Source organism: Quercus robur, chromosome 4 (genome assembly GCF_932294415.1).
Source record: "Quercus robur chromosome 4, dhQueRobu3.1, whole genome shotgun sequence".
Classification (NCBI taxonomy): Eukaryota; Viridiplantae; Streptophyta; class Magnoliopsida; order Fagales; family Fagaceae; genus Quercus; species Quercus robur.
Genome location: NC_065537.1, coordinates 24,102,094 through 24,116,992, shown reverse-complemented (window position 1 = coordinate 24,116,992; position 14,899 = coordinate 24,102,094). Strand labels below are relative to the sequence as shown.

The 14,899-nt window shown below is 34.9% G+C and overlaps 1 protein-coding gene across 5 annotated transcripts in view; it reads left to right on the top strand.

Annotated features, from left to right (window-relative positions):
• The window catches only part of LOC126720924 (receptor-like protein 6), a 224,904-nt gene extending 213,965 nt beyond the window's left edge, over window positions 1-10,939 (top strand). For 2 of the 5 annotated variants that reach the window (XM_050423826.1, XM_050423819.1), the window contains exons 5-7: window positions 8,872-9,093; window positions 10,088-10,253; window positions 10,340-10,939. The gene's annotated coding sequence lies outside the window, so the exon portion shown is untranslated. The remainder of the gene's footprint in view (window positions 1-8,871; window positions 9,094-10,087; window positions 10,254-10,339) is intronic. The other 3 variants (XM_050423825.1, XM_050423822.1, XM_050423824.1) reach the window with 2 other exon arrangements.
• The last annotated feature ends 3,960 nt before the right edge of the window (window positions 10,940-14,899 follow it).

Sequence of the window (14,899 nt, the reverse complement as noted above, 5' to 3'; positions counted from 1 at the left end):
ATAAGCTTCTCTTTAAGTTCAATAATTGCTTGTAGACAAAGCGATTTCTACATTTCTTGCGTGTACTAATTTGAGTCTCTATATAATGGCAATGGCATAGAGTAGAAATATATTATGGTTGTTGAATTCTTTAGAAATATAGAATTCCAATGGTTGGAATGTTACCAAAAGCTAACTATTATTTGGGGAGCTCATAATGTATCAATTTAAATTGGGGCCCTGGAGCATTCACATTAGACTCTACACAATTTTAGCTAAACTAACTCTAAAAACTCTACTTTTACTATTTTAACAAGCATACGCCTTCATCAACCTCAATATTTATTGACTAGCTATGGAGGTTTTATTCAAGGAAAAGAGAGAGAGAGCTTGGTCTAGTTGAGGGAGAGAGTGTAAGTGAGGAAGAGAGAATTGAATTAAAAATTGGCTGAAATTGGATTGTTGATAAGCAGTGCTCAATAAATGTATTGAAACATTGTTCATTTGTTAGCTATTTGGGAAATATTATAGAGGCGTTTTAACTTATAAGGGACTTTTAACTATTTTTGGTTAACTAAAGTTGTTTCGACTAATTGGATTTACAAATTGCTTTTGCCATGGAGACCTATGTGGAAATGGATGTGGTTCTATAGGGAAGTTGTACCAGAGTTTTTTCTTCTTTTGGATTAGTCATTCTTTGAAAGGGAACATCCTTAGAATGTATCGAACCAGCACATGCTTATGATTCTTACACATCTTCTGATAGCCTACAACATAACTTAGTCAAAATGGAACTAGTCAAATGAATAGATTAGCAAATTTCAAGCTAACAACTAAAAATGTAAAATCATTTGAAGGATAGAGAAAATTTAAAATAAATGTCCAATTTATTATTCAAATTCAACTTAATAAAATACCTTGAATATGCTACTTTAAGCTAATAATAAGTGAGGAAAAAGAAATGATTATGCATCGTCGGGTTTTTGTTTTGAATACAAACAATGAAGAAGGGCTATATTTTATTCACAGCTTTGATCGATACCTTGGATTTCCTCTAATGTTTGCGGACCGAGGCACCAGAGATTTCAATTTTGTTGTCCATTAGGTTCAGTAGAAGCTTTCTGGTTGGCAAGCTAGTTTGCTCTCCCTAGCAGGAAGACAGGTCCTCATTCAATCCTGATCAAACCCCATACCTGATTATGTAATGCAAGGAGCTCTGCTTCCTGCTGTAGTTTGCATTGAGATTGATAGAGCCCATAAGAATTTCTTGTGGGGTTCCACCCTAGAAAAAGGAAAGATGCACTTGGTTAATTGGAATAGAGTTACTCTTCCCAAAGAGCATGGTGGGCTCGGCTTGCATGAGTCAAGACCTAGAAACCTCGCCCTTCTTACAAAACTCAATTGGAGAATCCTCTCTGCAAATCCTTCCCCTTGGGCTCAGGTCTTGAAGGCAAAATACCTCTCCAACAACCCAAATAGCAACCCTTGGTCCTCTAAAGGTGCCTGCTCTTGCACCTAGGTCGCGTGCAAGGAAGCCAAGCCTCTCCTTGATTCTGGGTTGAGAAAGGTTATCACTTCTGGCACCAACACATCCTTTTGGTTTGATATCTGGTCCCCCACTGATACTTTTCGATCCCATCTCCATGGTCCTTTTAATATGGAAGAGGAACACCAGCTTGTCAGTCACATGATTGATAGCAATGGCAACTGGAACTTCCATCTTTCCTTTGACATCCCTACTCCCATTCTCAACATTTTGCAAGCTGTCCCTATAAATTTTGGATCCTCAGATGAGGATTCTCTAGCTTGGGCCTTTTCTAATGATGGAAATTTCACACTTCGGTTAGCCTATATTGTAGCAAAAGGCTTAAATGCCTTGAACCCCCCTACTTCCTCCTTATCCTAGATTTGGAAGGTGAAAGCTCTTCCAAAACTCCTCATTTTCATATGGCTCTATACATACAATAGCATTCTTGTCAGAGAAGTTCAGTGTTCAAGGGAGTTAAACCTTGATCAAAGATGTCCTGTCTGCAATTCTGGCTCTGAATCCATCAATCATTTGCTTTGTGACTGCCCTCATTTTGTAAGCTTCTGGAATCGTTTCGGCCTCCCTTTGGCCTAATCCACACTTTCGGATTGCCTATTTTAGATTGGCTTCACGCCAACTGCACCTCCAAACTTGCTTCTTGACACCATCGTATCCCATGACACCTTCTCTTCCTCTTTTGGTCCATTTGGATCAATAGAAATAAGGTGGCCTTGCAATATACTCAGCCCGACCCCTATTTGCTGTAGGATTGTATTGCCAAAACTCTAGAATTTCACTTCCTTACAACCCCTTCCCTTTCCCACATGCCAAAAGCTCAAGCCAACTGCAATTGGATTAAACCCCCTTCGGGCTGGTTCAAATTAAACACAGATGCTTCAATTATTGACCACAAAGCTGGTGGTGGAGGCCTCATCTGCGACTCGGAGGGGGGGTAGGTTCAAGGTTTTGCTAGGCACATTGGCACCGCCTCTGTCCTCATGGCAGAACTATGGGCACTCCGTGATGGCATTCATATGGCAAGGCACCTTAATATCCACAATCTCATTATAAATGTGTGGACTCTGTTGAAGCTATTAAACTTCTTTCCTCCCTATCCAACTCTAATAGGCTAACCCAAGCTTTGGTCAATGATTACAGGGACACTCTCCAAGCTTTCCAGCAGGTCCATCTCCTTCACTGCTACAAGGAAGCTAATAGCGCAGCTGATTCTCTTGCAAAAATTGGGTGTGCTCAATCGGAGCTTTTTGTTTCTTTTATAACCCCTCCCTTATCTGTTATGGAGGTTTTAAACTATGATAGCACTCATGTAGCCGCTAGCAGCAGCCTTTTTGTACCTGATACCCACCTTCCAGCGGGCTAATGCTTTTATAATACTATCCTTTTAACCAAAAAAAATGAAAAAAAGCAATGTGTTCTCATCAGTATAGTGAGCATAACCAAATCACCTCTTCTATTGCCTCTTTAGTTTACTTCTTGTGCTTATAGGCTTCCTCCTCTCTTGCCAATTGCATAAGGCCATTCTTCAAAAACAAAACAGCATTCATTATAGGTTCTCAGAGAGAAGAGTACTCATTCATAATGCAATGTGATACTTAAAACAAGATACTATGTACATTTTCCAACAGACCATAAAACTTGAGCCAGATTACTTCACTTTGGAAATATAATTCCATTAACCATGAGTTATGGATTCTTGCTGAGAATCATGTTCATGTTCTAATGCAAAATAGTGGAACTTCTGCCAATTTAATTTCAATGATTATGATTTTATTTATTTATAAAAATCTACATTGAATCATGGGCTAGGTTTGCTTGCCAACCAATTGATTTATGATCTTGTTATTCATGTTGATAACTCTTTCTATGAGCCCTAAATGCCTCTTGAATTTATGAAATAAAAAATATTATGTTAGGACAACACTAAGTTTTCTGCTAATTTACAGCAACACTAAACTCACCTTTGCTTTTTTTCCAAGTAAATTAGGTAGGGATCCTGAAAAGGGAATGGTATGCTTTTGTTACATCTAACTTCTTCTTTTATATAGGTTATTTGATCAAACATCTATCAAAACTACAAGATGCTAACAAATATGAATTTTAGACTGCCTCCATCTTATAGGCCCCAAACACAACACAAAGGTTTTTCTGAAGAGTAGCTGATTAATATGCATTAGTTAATAATTGCAGTTTATAAGGGAAGTAGCTATTATGCTTGAACCAACAATAGATCCAATTGTTCTTATATATCTTCTTGAATCATTAACTTTGAACAAAATGCTCTCCCATTGCTATATATTTGCAATAGCTATAAAATATTAGCTAAATTTCATTTTTCAGTAAAATACCAAGATCTCATAAGCCAATCGTTTTGGCTACAAAGAGATAGTGCTTCCAATGCTAAGAAGGAATAAAAATTTTACACATGGAGGTACAATACCATAGAAAGGCATGGATAATTTAATATGCACACAGAGTGGAGTATTAATCCACAACCTCAACTTCCATCCAAGTATAATGTAAAGAGGAAGTGCTAGTTGAGTTATTTCAACTAAGAACCTTAAAGTTTGTTTGGTTGAGTGGATTTTAGGGGGTATGGAAAAGGGGTGAAAATGCGGAGAGAAAATGATTTTTTTTGGAGTATTTGGTTGTGAGTGATTTTAGGAGAAAAAATTGGTGGGGCCCACTATTTTCTCTCTAGGCCCACCAAAATGTTTTTCCCCCCCTCATTTAGAGAGGAAACTCAGGTGAATTTGCTTAGTTATTCTAGTTCCTTTTTTTTTTTGTTTTTTTGTTTTTTTTTTGTTTTACCCTCAATTTAAATATTGAAGTCATTGAACATGCATCTCTCTTTCCTGTTTTTTTCCTTCTATTAGTCATTTTCTTTCTTTGTTGGTTTGTTCCTCTCTCTCTCTCTCTCTGTGTGCTCTTTTTTTCACCATTGTTTTATAATATAAAAAAAGTGATAAATATAATAACAAAGAGAAAAAAAAATATGTTTAATGTTTTAATTTTTATAAAATGTTATTTTATTAACTAATAAATAAATAATATTTTATTACAAATAAATTACTTCTTATATATAATGAAATAAGGACAAAAAAGTAAATTTATAGAAAATACTTATTCTATCCTCTCACCTTTTACCCTAACCAAACAAATGAGTTTTCCATCCCTCCAACCAAACACACATGAAGAAAAACTTAATCTTTACTATCCTCTTATTTTTCCATCATCTCACCTTTTTTCTATCATCCAACTTTTCTATTTCTCCAACCAAACGAATCCAAAGTGATGGAGTGTACACAAATAAAGATTTTTTTTTATTATTTATTTTTTTATTATAATAATTTGATAGTCACAAATATGGGAGAAGTGAGATTTGAACCTTAATTTACCTAATGAAGGAGAGTTAGATATTACACCAACTTACAACACCCTTAGCAAATAAAGACATGTTATCGAAGAAATTTATCTTCCTTAACCAAAAATATTATAATAAGGCTTAATCCTAAAAATTCGGATTGGCATTGAATCTTCAAAAGACTAGACATGGTTTGCCGCATGTAATCCCCACCCCCCCCCCCCCCCCCCCCAAAAAAAATTTATTGTATTTAAAGCAATGTTCTAAAAACATATGGTACATATCACTATGGTTGGACTTTTTTGTACAGGTCACAAAAACCAGTACAAACAGCCATACTATTCTGTCATAGTCAAAGTAGCAGACTATATCGATTGATTCTAGAATTTTTGAATTATTTTGGTCATTCTTGCTTTATTTTACATTTCAGTCCAAAGTATAAAACAAAAGCAAAAAAAAAAAAAAAAAAAAAAAAAAAAAACCTAAAATAAAACAAAACAAAAATGAGGCTTTGTAAGGGAGGGGAACACTATCGTCTTGAAGGTGTCATGCCATCAATGAAGTCTTCGCAAATTCACCCAATATTAAAGCTGCCAACGCGTGACTTGTGAGGGGCCTTAACTTTTCTCATTGCTCTGATCAACAAGGCCGCTATTCCTACTTGTTTTCTCATTGTGTCACTGCCATCATATTCTTTGAAAATGTAAAATAGTAAAAGACCTAACTTTAACACTTCTCACGTATGTACTCACTTTAAAGTATTTTTTATAAGTAATGGAAATTTTATTCAGATTGTGAAAAGAGTCACCCAAGTATATGTTGGGTATACACGTGTGATTGAAGTCTCACATTGAATAATGATTTAAGTCTCACATTGAATAATGATGAAAACAATGAGAAGTTAATATAACATAATTGAGCACATACACATTGACTTAGGCCTTTTGGGTTAAAGTGTTTCTATTTGTTATATTAGTTATTCAAGGAAGCACCCCAAAGTATTTATCTCCCCAAGCTTTAGCTCCAACTCCCACTTCCAAACTTAGAGTGTGAGGTTTGGAACTCAATTCAAAGTGTATTGGATGAAGTTAGTGGAGCATGTCATTGACTCATTGGACTTTCAGTCCGTTGGTTTTTTAAGGGAAGAGATGATGATAAAATTTTTAGAGCAAACTAATTTCTATTCTACTGGTCTAATAAGTTGAATTCATAGTACTCTCTTGATCTCTTTGTTTTCCTTCTTGGGCCTTATATGGGCTTTCTTCAACTTGTCTAAGGATGTTAGTACATTGCGGCTACTGTACTTTTATTTTTTGTTTTCTTAAAAGGAAATGGTTGCTTTGTTGGGACCAACCATAGTTGGGACGTTCTTCTATGCGGCTTTGAGAAGAAGAGGAGAGGAAACAGTGTAAGAAAGGAAAGAAACTTACCCATATACAAGATTTCAATTTCCATTTTTTGATAAAAGCTTCAAGATTTCAATTTCATTTCTTTTCTTACACTTTCTTAGAGACCAAAAAGTGCAAGCTGGTGATGAGCAAAAAGTGAAAATTGACAATCACCAAGTGGCCTTTCTAAGGAGATGAAAATCACCATGGGTGTTAGTGGGTGGCGCCTTTGGCACCATTTCGATGGCTGCTTGCCGTCCGTTTGCCAAGATTGTTGGTGTATATGGGAGGTGGGTTTGTGAATGGAAGTTGCTGCTAAGTGAAAGGGGTGGGTAAGATGGAGATAAATAATGTTTTGATGTGGCATTTTTTTTTACCTTCAAATGTTTTATGTGCCACGTGTCCTTCATCCAAGTAAGAACTGGAGAAAACTGAAGAATTTTGAACGGGAGGGGAGCCAGACCCAACTTTTTAAAACCTTTTTGAACTCCATTTGATGAGTGGGGAAAATGAAACAAAGGCAGAGAACTAGTAAGTACCTAGAATACTAACTGTTTCTCTTTCATCAAAACTTCCATGGGCAAAAAGGTTAAGTGTCTATATTATGTTATTATCCAGTCGTGGAATTTTGGCCAGTGTTGTCTCTGCCCATTGGTACCTTTCAGTAGATCTCCTTTTTTGGTGAATTGGGAGAGAAGAAAGAGAAATAAATAAGATCATTCAAAGAAAATCAAGCTACACAAATGGCAAGGAATGCTGAAATCAAAGAGGCCAAGACGCCTAAGATTAGGCAATCCTAAGAGCAAATTCCCATTCCCAAATTTGCGAATCATAGATCTCTCTCAAAATGAGTTCCATGGGCATTTGCCGACAAACCTTTTTAAGTATTTAAAAGCCATGATGAATGCGAGTGTGAACAAAGGTAAATTGAAATATATGGGTGGTGATTATTATCAAGATTCCGTGACAGTGGCAATGAAAGGGTTTTTCATTGAATTGGTAAAAATCCAAAGTCTATTCATAACCATCGATTTCTCCAACAACAATTTCAAAGGAGAAATTCCAAAGGCAATTGGAGAGCTTCGATCACTGAAGGGGCTTAATTTTTCACACAATAATCTTTCAGGTCATGTGCCTCCATCGTTGGGAAATTTAACCAATCTTGAATGGTTAGATCTCTCCTCAAACAAGCTCACAGGTGAAATTCCTATACAATTAGTAGATATAACATCACTGGCAAGTTTAAACCTATCAAAAAACTATCTTTCTGGTCAGATACCTCAAGGTAAACAGTTCAATACATTTACGAATGATTCTTTCAATGGTAACTGGGGGTTATGTGAATTTCCAATGACAAAAGCTTGTGGCAATGGCGAGGGACCACCACCACCACCACCACCACCATCCACCATTCAAGAAGATGATTTCAAATTTGAAAATGGGTTTCATTGGAAAGTTGTATTATTGGGGTATGGCTGTGGATTCGTGTTTGGATTGGTTTTGGGTTATCTTGTGTTCTCAAGTGGGGGGATGACTCTTTTTGCCGATCAGCGATGGCTAATTAGAAGACCATGAGACTGGTAAGCCTTATGCTTCAAATGCCAGATCAACCTTTTGAATGGACTTTGCTTGGGCAATGATGAAGATGTTAGGGCTTAATGTTCTTACTCGATCTCAAGGTCTGGTCTGACGGAACTGCTCCTTGCTTTTGGTCAGTTTTTATGTGACAGTCTTGACCATAATTAACTCTTGATATTTTTATTCTTTCATATTAATTTCTCTTATGTTCTATGTTTGATTGTAGATGCTGTGACTTCTACATTTATTGCCTGTGCTAATTTGAGTCTATATATAAAGGCAATGACATCATTGGTCATGGTCACAATGATGAAATAGCTAGTTGAAACTGCATGCAAATATGTTTTGGTTGTTGAGTTCATCAGAAATTTAGAATTTTAATGTTTCGAATGTTATCAAAAGTTCAGTAATATTGGGGGAGCTCATAATGTATGCTGTGATAATAATATCCAAATTAATTCCAATTAGGTGTTTGTGGTCTAACGAGTTTTGGCGGATTATTCGTCTCAAAACAAAGAAATTGATATGTCTATAATTGTTTTATTGCTTTTATCACTAAGTAGAATTCAAAAGTTGCTCATAGGAATAGCTTTTAATCAGATGCCATTATGTTTTATTGTTATCAATTAGTATTCAATTACACTTTTCATGCCTGCTGATGGTTTTGGTATGCTATTTGTTATGCACATTTAACAATGCTATAGTTGGGATCCATTCACCCAAATCCAAACCATCATCTTCAATCGACAGGTTACACTTCTTCTGTGACTGCTATGCTACAACTTGAATTTATGTTTTCCTTCCCCTTATTTCTTTTAGTGAATCTTGCTTCAATTTATCAGGTTCTCCTTAATGGCTTTAGGTGGTACTGATTATAGTTATTTTTTGTCAAATTGGTTATAGTTCAAGGAATAGGCATCTTTAGTTTATGCCTAGGAGAAGATTTTTCTTGTTATGGATGTCTTCATTCATCTCTTCATCTGTTACTTGAGAATCTAATTTCTTCAAATTTGAAGGTTAGAAGTGCTGCTGATGCCGTCAAAAGTGTCATTTCTGCTACCTCTGGTCGTTTGAGAGAGAGCTTGTATGATGCAAACTCAAATTTCCAAAAATTTTGAGAGGCACGACTGTTGTCAAAAAACCAATTTTAGAGGTTGGGACTTAGTTTTGGATATGCAGACTGTAATTGATTCCATTTATCAGTAGCTCACAGAATATTTTCCCTATTGTAGGAACTGGTATGACTACGTATCCTTGACTCTGGTAGCTATTTAGTGAAATTAAATTGCTTATCTTTTTTGTGTCTTGAAGATGGTTTGTTCCTGGAAAACTTTTCAGTTAGTATCTCTGCTTAGAGATTTTATCATAATATTGTCTTTTAAATGCAATTTGAAGTTTTTCTCTATTAATTCTTACATTTTTTATTTGTTTTGAAATAGCTACTTCTGTCTTTTAGCAATGCCTAAACTGTGTTTGTGTCTATAATTTATCTGCTCCCCGATTACATAGTTTTCATTTTTTGTGTTTGTTCTTTGTGTCCTTATATTAAGTAAATCTCCTCATTTGGCAGTTCCCTTTCAATGATCATTTATTTTTCGCACTCTAGATATTGAACTAAGTTATGCTTAGGCACTGGCACTCTCTGTATATAGTTAATTAAAAGTTGAAAACAGCTGCGTCTTTGAGTGTTTGTACATATACCTCAATAGACCACTTAACCTTTGGTCACTGAAACAAATGAAAATAATTGAATACCTTGAATTTTGAAACCTATAAAAGATATAAAATAAAATATAAAAAATACGAAGGATCATAAATTATCATACTTAATTAAACAAATCAAAGGCTCATAAAAATCTCTTACATAATTAAATATACTAATATTTCATAAAATCTCATACATATATTACACGCATATATATTTTTTCTCTTTTTGAAAAAAATCTCATACATAATTAACAAATTTGATTTTTCTTTTTCCAGTTCTTAGCCTTGGAAATCAAGAGACTCAACTTATTGCAGTCAACTAATTACAATACACTTGGTTGAGTTGATTTTTTTTTTTTTTTTCCTTTATTTTTTCTATAGTTTCCAAATCCTTTACCTCCACTTCTTACCAGCCAAGCTAAGCATAGCTATTTTGTGCTTTTGTCTGTTCTCTTATATATATTGTTTATTTTGCAATATCTAGCTGCTCTTTTTATTGGAATTCTCTGGTGAAAACTATTACAGGCTGGTGGCCCTTTCTATCCAGTGTTAACAGGCTGGAGGGACAGCACTCATTCATATTTCGATGAAGGACTGGCTGAGATTCCATGACCGGGTGATAATATAACACAGACACCTCACCTTTTTGCCCTTAGAGGTTTAGATGGAAGAGCAATAGTCAATCTTCTAGGTACTTACTAGCTAGGCCTTTTCTCATTTTACAAACTTGTTTTTTGCAGTTGAAAAGAGTTTGAAATGTTCTTTGGTTTGCATCAGTTTTTGATCATCTGAAGGTGCATGCAACATTGGGAAGTTTGGCTGGGAGTTCATACAGAAACGCCTTTCTGACTTCAAGGGGATAGGGCAGCCTGAACCAACCGTAGCTTCTAATTTCCTCACTGAGATGAGAATAAGGTGCCAAGATAGTAATAGGACCAACACTCATCCTTCTTCTTAACCCATGGAATCATTGGAAATGAGTGAGTCTGCATGAATTCACAGCCAATCATTAAAGGGGAGAGGACTCCTTTTAGCTGATCAGCAGTTTCTGGCTAATGAGAATATCGCAAGACTGGTAAGGGCTTATGCTTCAAATGATGGATCAAACTTCCGAATGAACTTTTCTTGGGCAATGATGAAGATGTCAGAGCTTAATGTTTTGACTGGATTTCCAGGTCAGGTCCAACGAAACTGCTTCTTGCCTATGGTCGGTTACTAAGTGACAGTCTTGACAATAATGAACTCTTTGACATCTTTATTTTTTCATATAAGCTTCTCTTTAAGTTCAATAATTGCTTGTAGACAAAGCGATTTCTACATTTCTTGCGTGTACTAATTTGAGTCTCTATATAATGGCAATGGCATAGAGTAGAAATATATTATGGTTGTTGAGTTCTTTAGAAATATAGAATTCCAATGGTTGGAATGTTACCAAAAGCTAACTATTATTTGGGGAGCTCATAATGTATCAATTTAAATTTGGGCCTTGGAGCATTCACATTAGACTCTACACAATTTTAGCTAAACTAACTCTAAAAACTCTACTTTTACTATTTTAACAAGCATACGCCTTCATCAACCTCAATATCAACCTCAATATTTATTGACTAGCTATGGAGGTTTTATTCAAAGGAAGAGAGAGAGAGCTTGGTTTAGTTGAGGGAGAGAGTGTAAGTGAGGAAGAGAGAAATGAATTAAAAATTGGCTGAAATTGGATTGTTGATAAGCAGTGCTCAATAAATGTATTGAAACATTGTTCATTTGTTAGCTATTTGAGAAGTATTATAGCGGCGTTTTAACTTATAAGGGGCTTCTAACTATTTTTTGTTAACTAAAGTTGTTTCGACTAATTGGATTTACAAATTGCTTTTGCCGTGGAGACCTATGTGGAAATGGATTTGGTTCTATAGGGAAGTTGTAACAGAGTTTTTTCTTCTTTTGGATTAGTCATTCTTTGAAAGGGAACATCCTTAGAATGTATCGAACCAGCACATGCTTATGATTCTTACATATCTTCTGATAGCCTACAACATAGCTTAGTCAAAATGGAACTAGTCAAATGAATAGATTAGCAAATTTCAAGCTAACAACTAAAAATGTAAAATCATTTGAAGGATAGAGAAAATTTAAAATAAATGTCCAATTTATTATTCAAATTCAACTTAATAAAATACCTTGAATATGCTACTTTAAGCTAATAATAAGTGAGGAAAAAGAAATGATTATGCATCGCCGGGTTTTTGTTTTGAATACAAACAATGAAGAAGGGCTTAATAAAAATCTACATTGAATCATGGGCTAGGTTTGCTTGCCTACCAATTGATTTATGATCTTGTTATTCATGTTGATAACTCTTTCTATGAGCCCTAAATGCCTCTTGAATTTATGAAATAAAAAATATTATGTTAGGACAACACTAAGTTTTCTGCTAATTTACAACAACACTATACTCACCTTTGCTTTTTTTCCAAGTAAATTAGGTAGGGATCCTGAAAAGGGAAAGGTATGCTTTTGTTACATCTAACTTCTTTTATATAGGTTATTTGATCAAACATCTATCAAAACTACAAGAGCTAACAAATATGAATTTCAAACTGCCTCCATCTTATAGGTCCCAAACACAGCACAAAGGTTTTTTTGAAGAGTAGCTGATTAATATGCATCAGTTAATAATTGCAGTCTATAGGGGAAGTAGCTATTATGCTTGAACCAACAATAGATCCAATTGTTCTTATATATCTTCTTGAATCATTAACCTTGAACAAAATGCTCTCCCATTGCTATACATTCGCAATATCTATAAAATATTAGCTAAATTTCATTTTTCAGCAGAATACCAAGATCTCATAAGCCAATCATTTTGGCTACATAGAGATAGTGCTTCCAATGCTAAGAAGGAATAAAAATTTTACACATGGAGGTACAAAACCATAGAAAGGCATGGATAATTTAATATGCACACAAAGTGGAGTATTAACCCACAACCTCAGCTTCCATCCAAGTATAATGTAAAGAGGAAGTGCCGGTTGAGTTATTTCAACTAAGAACCTTAGAGTTTGTTTGGTTGAGTGGATTTTAGGGGGTATGGAAAAGGGGGAGAAAATGCAGAGAGAAAATGATTTTTTTTGGAGTATTTGGTTGGAGTGGTTTTAGGAGAAAAAATTGGTGGGGTCCACTGTTTTCTCTCTAGGCCCACCAAAACATTTTTTCCCCCCCTAATTTAGAGAGGAAACTCAGGTGAATTTGCTTGGTTATTCTAGTTCCTTTTTTTTCCCCCCCAATTTAAATATTGAAGTCATTGAACATGCATCTCTCTTTCTTGTTTTTTTCCTTTTATTAGTCATTTTCTTTCTTTGTTCCTCTCTCTCTCTCTCAGTGCTCTTTTTTTCACCATTGTTTTATAATATAAAAAAAGTGATAAATATAATAACAAAGAGAAAAAAAAAGATGTTTAATGTTTTAATTTTTATAAAATGTTATTTTATTAACTAATAAATAAATAATATTTTATTACAAATAAATTACTTCTTATATATAATGAAATAAGGACAAAAAAGTAAATTTATAGAAAATACTTATTCTATCCTCTCACCTTTTACCCTAACCAAATCTTTTCTCTTTTCTTTCTTTCTTTCTTTCTTTCTTTTCTTCTTCAAGCTGGGTTCTTTCAGCTACTTCTCTTTTTCTTATCTTCTTTTTTTTTTCTTCTTCTTCTTCTTCACGACTAGGTTCTTTCATCTTCTTCTTTTTCTTTTTTTTTTCTTTTTTTTTTCTTTTTTTTTTCTTTTCTTTCTTTCTTCTTCACTCTAGTTTCTTTTCTTCTTTTTCTTCACGCGATGATGGCAGAGGGCTTCGATTTCAGTTGTGATTTGCGTTTTAGTCGGGTTAAAGTGTGCTTTTAGGGCTTCAATTTCAAGGCTTTTTTTTTTCCTCATCTTCTTCTTTATTTTTCTTTCTTCTTTAGACCCACTCCAACTTTTTTTTTTTTCCTTCTTCTTCTTTCTTTTTCTTTCTTCTTCAAACCCACTCCACCATTTTCATACATGCATAAATTTATACCCAGAAACAAAAACCCACACCTCATTTTTGTGATTTTGGTTTTTGATCTAAGGATTCTTGGGTTTGGGTTTTCTATCTTTGTGGGTTTTTTTTTTTTGTGGGTTTTTTGGTGGAGGTTGTGGTTGTGTTAAGGGTTGTTGGTGGTGGAGGTTGTAGTTGTGGATTTCTGGGTTTGCCGTTGGTGGTGGAGCTGGGTTTCGGTGTAGCTGGGTATTGGTGCGATAAATGGGTTTCTGGGAAAAGAGATGTTAATGGGTATTGATGAAAAGCATAAAGAAATAGAAATAGAAAGAAGAGTAAAGAAGAACGAACTTGTTTCTGATCTGAGCCAGCGTCAGACAGGGAGGTCTGTGCAGTGCGTTTCGCTTTATAAGGTTTGGGTTTGTTTCTAGACCGGGTGTGCTGCATTGGGAGAAAATGTCTTGTAAGAGGTAAGAGAAATCCCCCGTGGGAACCAACCATAAGCAAACAGTGCGGTGTCAGTGGGTGGGCTCCACCATTTTGGCAAAAAGTAGGCTTAAATTTTGAGTTATTTGACTGGGTTATGTTGCCAATCAAGAATTTTGCAGTTTTTGAGAGAAAGTGAAAACTAAGTTATGAGTTATGGATTTTGAGTTTGAGATATGAGTTATGAGTATTGAGTGAAAATTGAGTCATGGCCAAACCAAACGGGCCCTAATTCTCTCTCTTTCCCCTCTTTCTTTCTCCCCAAAATACTCAGATACTCGAGTGGCTAGGGTATCAGATTTTGATTTCCAGGGGAAGAGGAACGATGTCGTTCCACTTTCTTTTCTTTTCTTTTTTTGGTTTTTTTGGTTTACTCATGTTGCGTTTGGTATTGGCCAGCTTATTTTACTTGTTTGGCATTGGCTTAAAAAACTAGCTATTTTTACTGTTCGGCATTGGCTTAAAAAACTAGTTTTTTTTATAAAAAAACTTATTTTTACTACTATTCAGCTTATTTTTATTATTATTCATGGGTCTTATTGTAACTTTTTAGTACTATTCATTGGTTTCACTATACTATTTCAGCTACCTTTTAGTTTTATCTATCGTACTTTCAGTAAAAACTTTTTACTTTCAGCTAAATAAACTATTCCCAAACGGACTCTTATGGTAAATAAGAATTTTTAAGGTAATGTTTTATGGTAAATAGAGATTTTGTGTGTGTGTGTGTGTATAAATATATTAAATATATAAAATAGCGGTAAACCCGAAACGATACACCAGTATTGACCGATATCCGAAATATATTATACCGGTGGCCAAACCGGTACA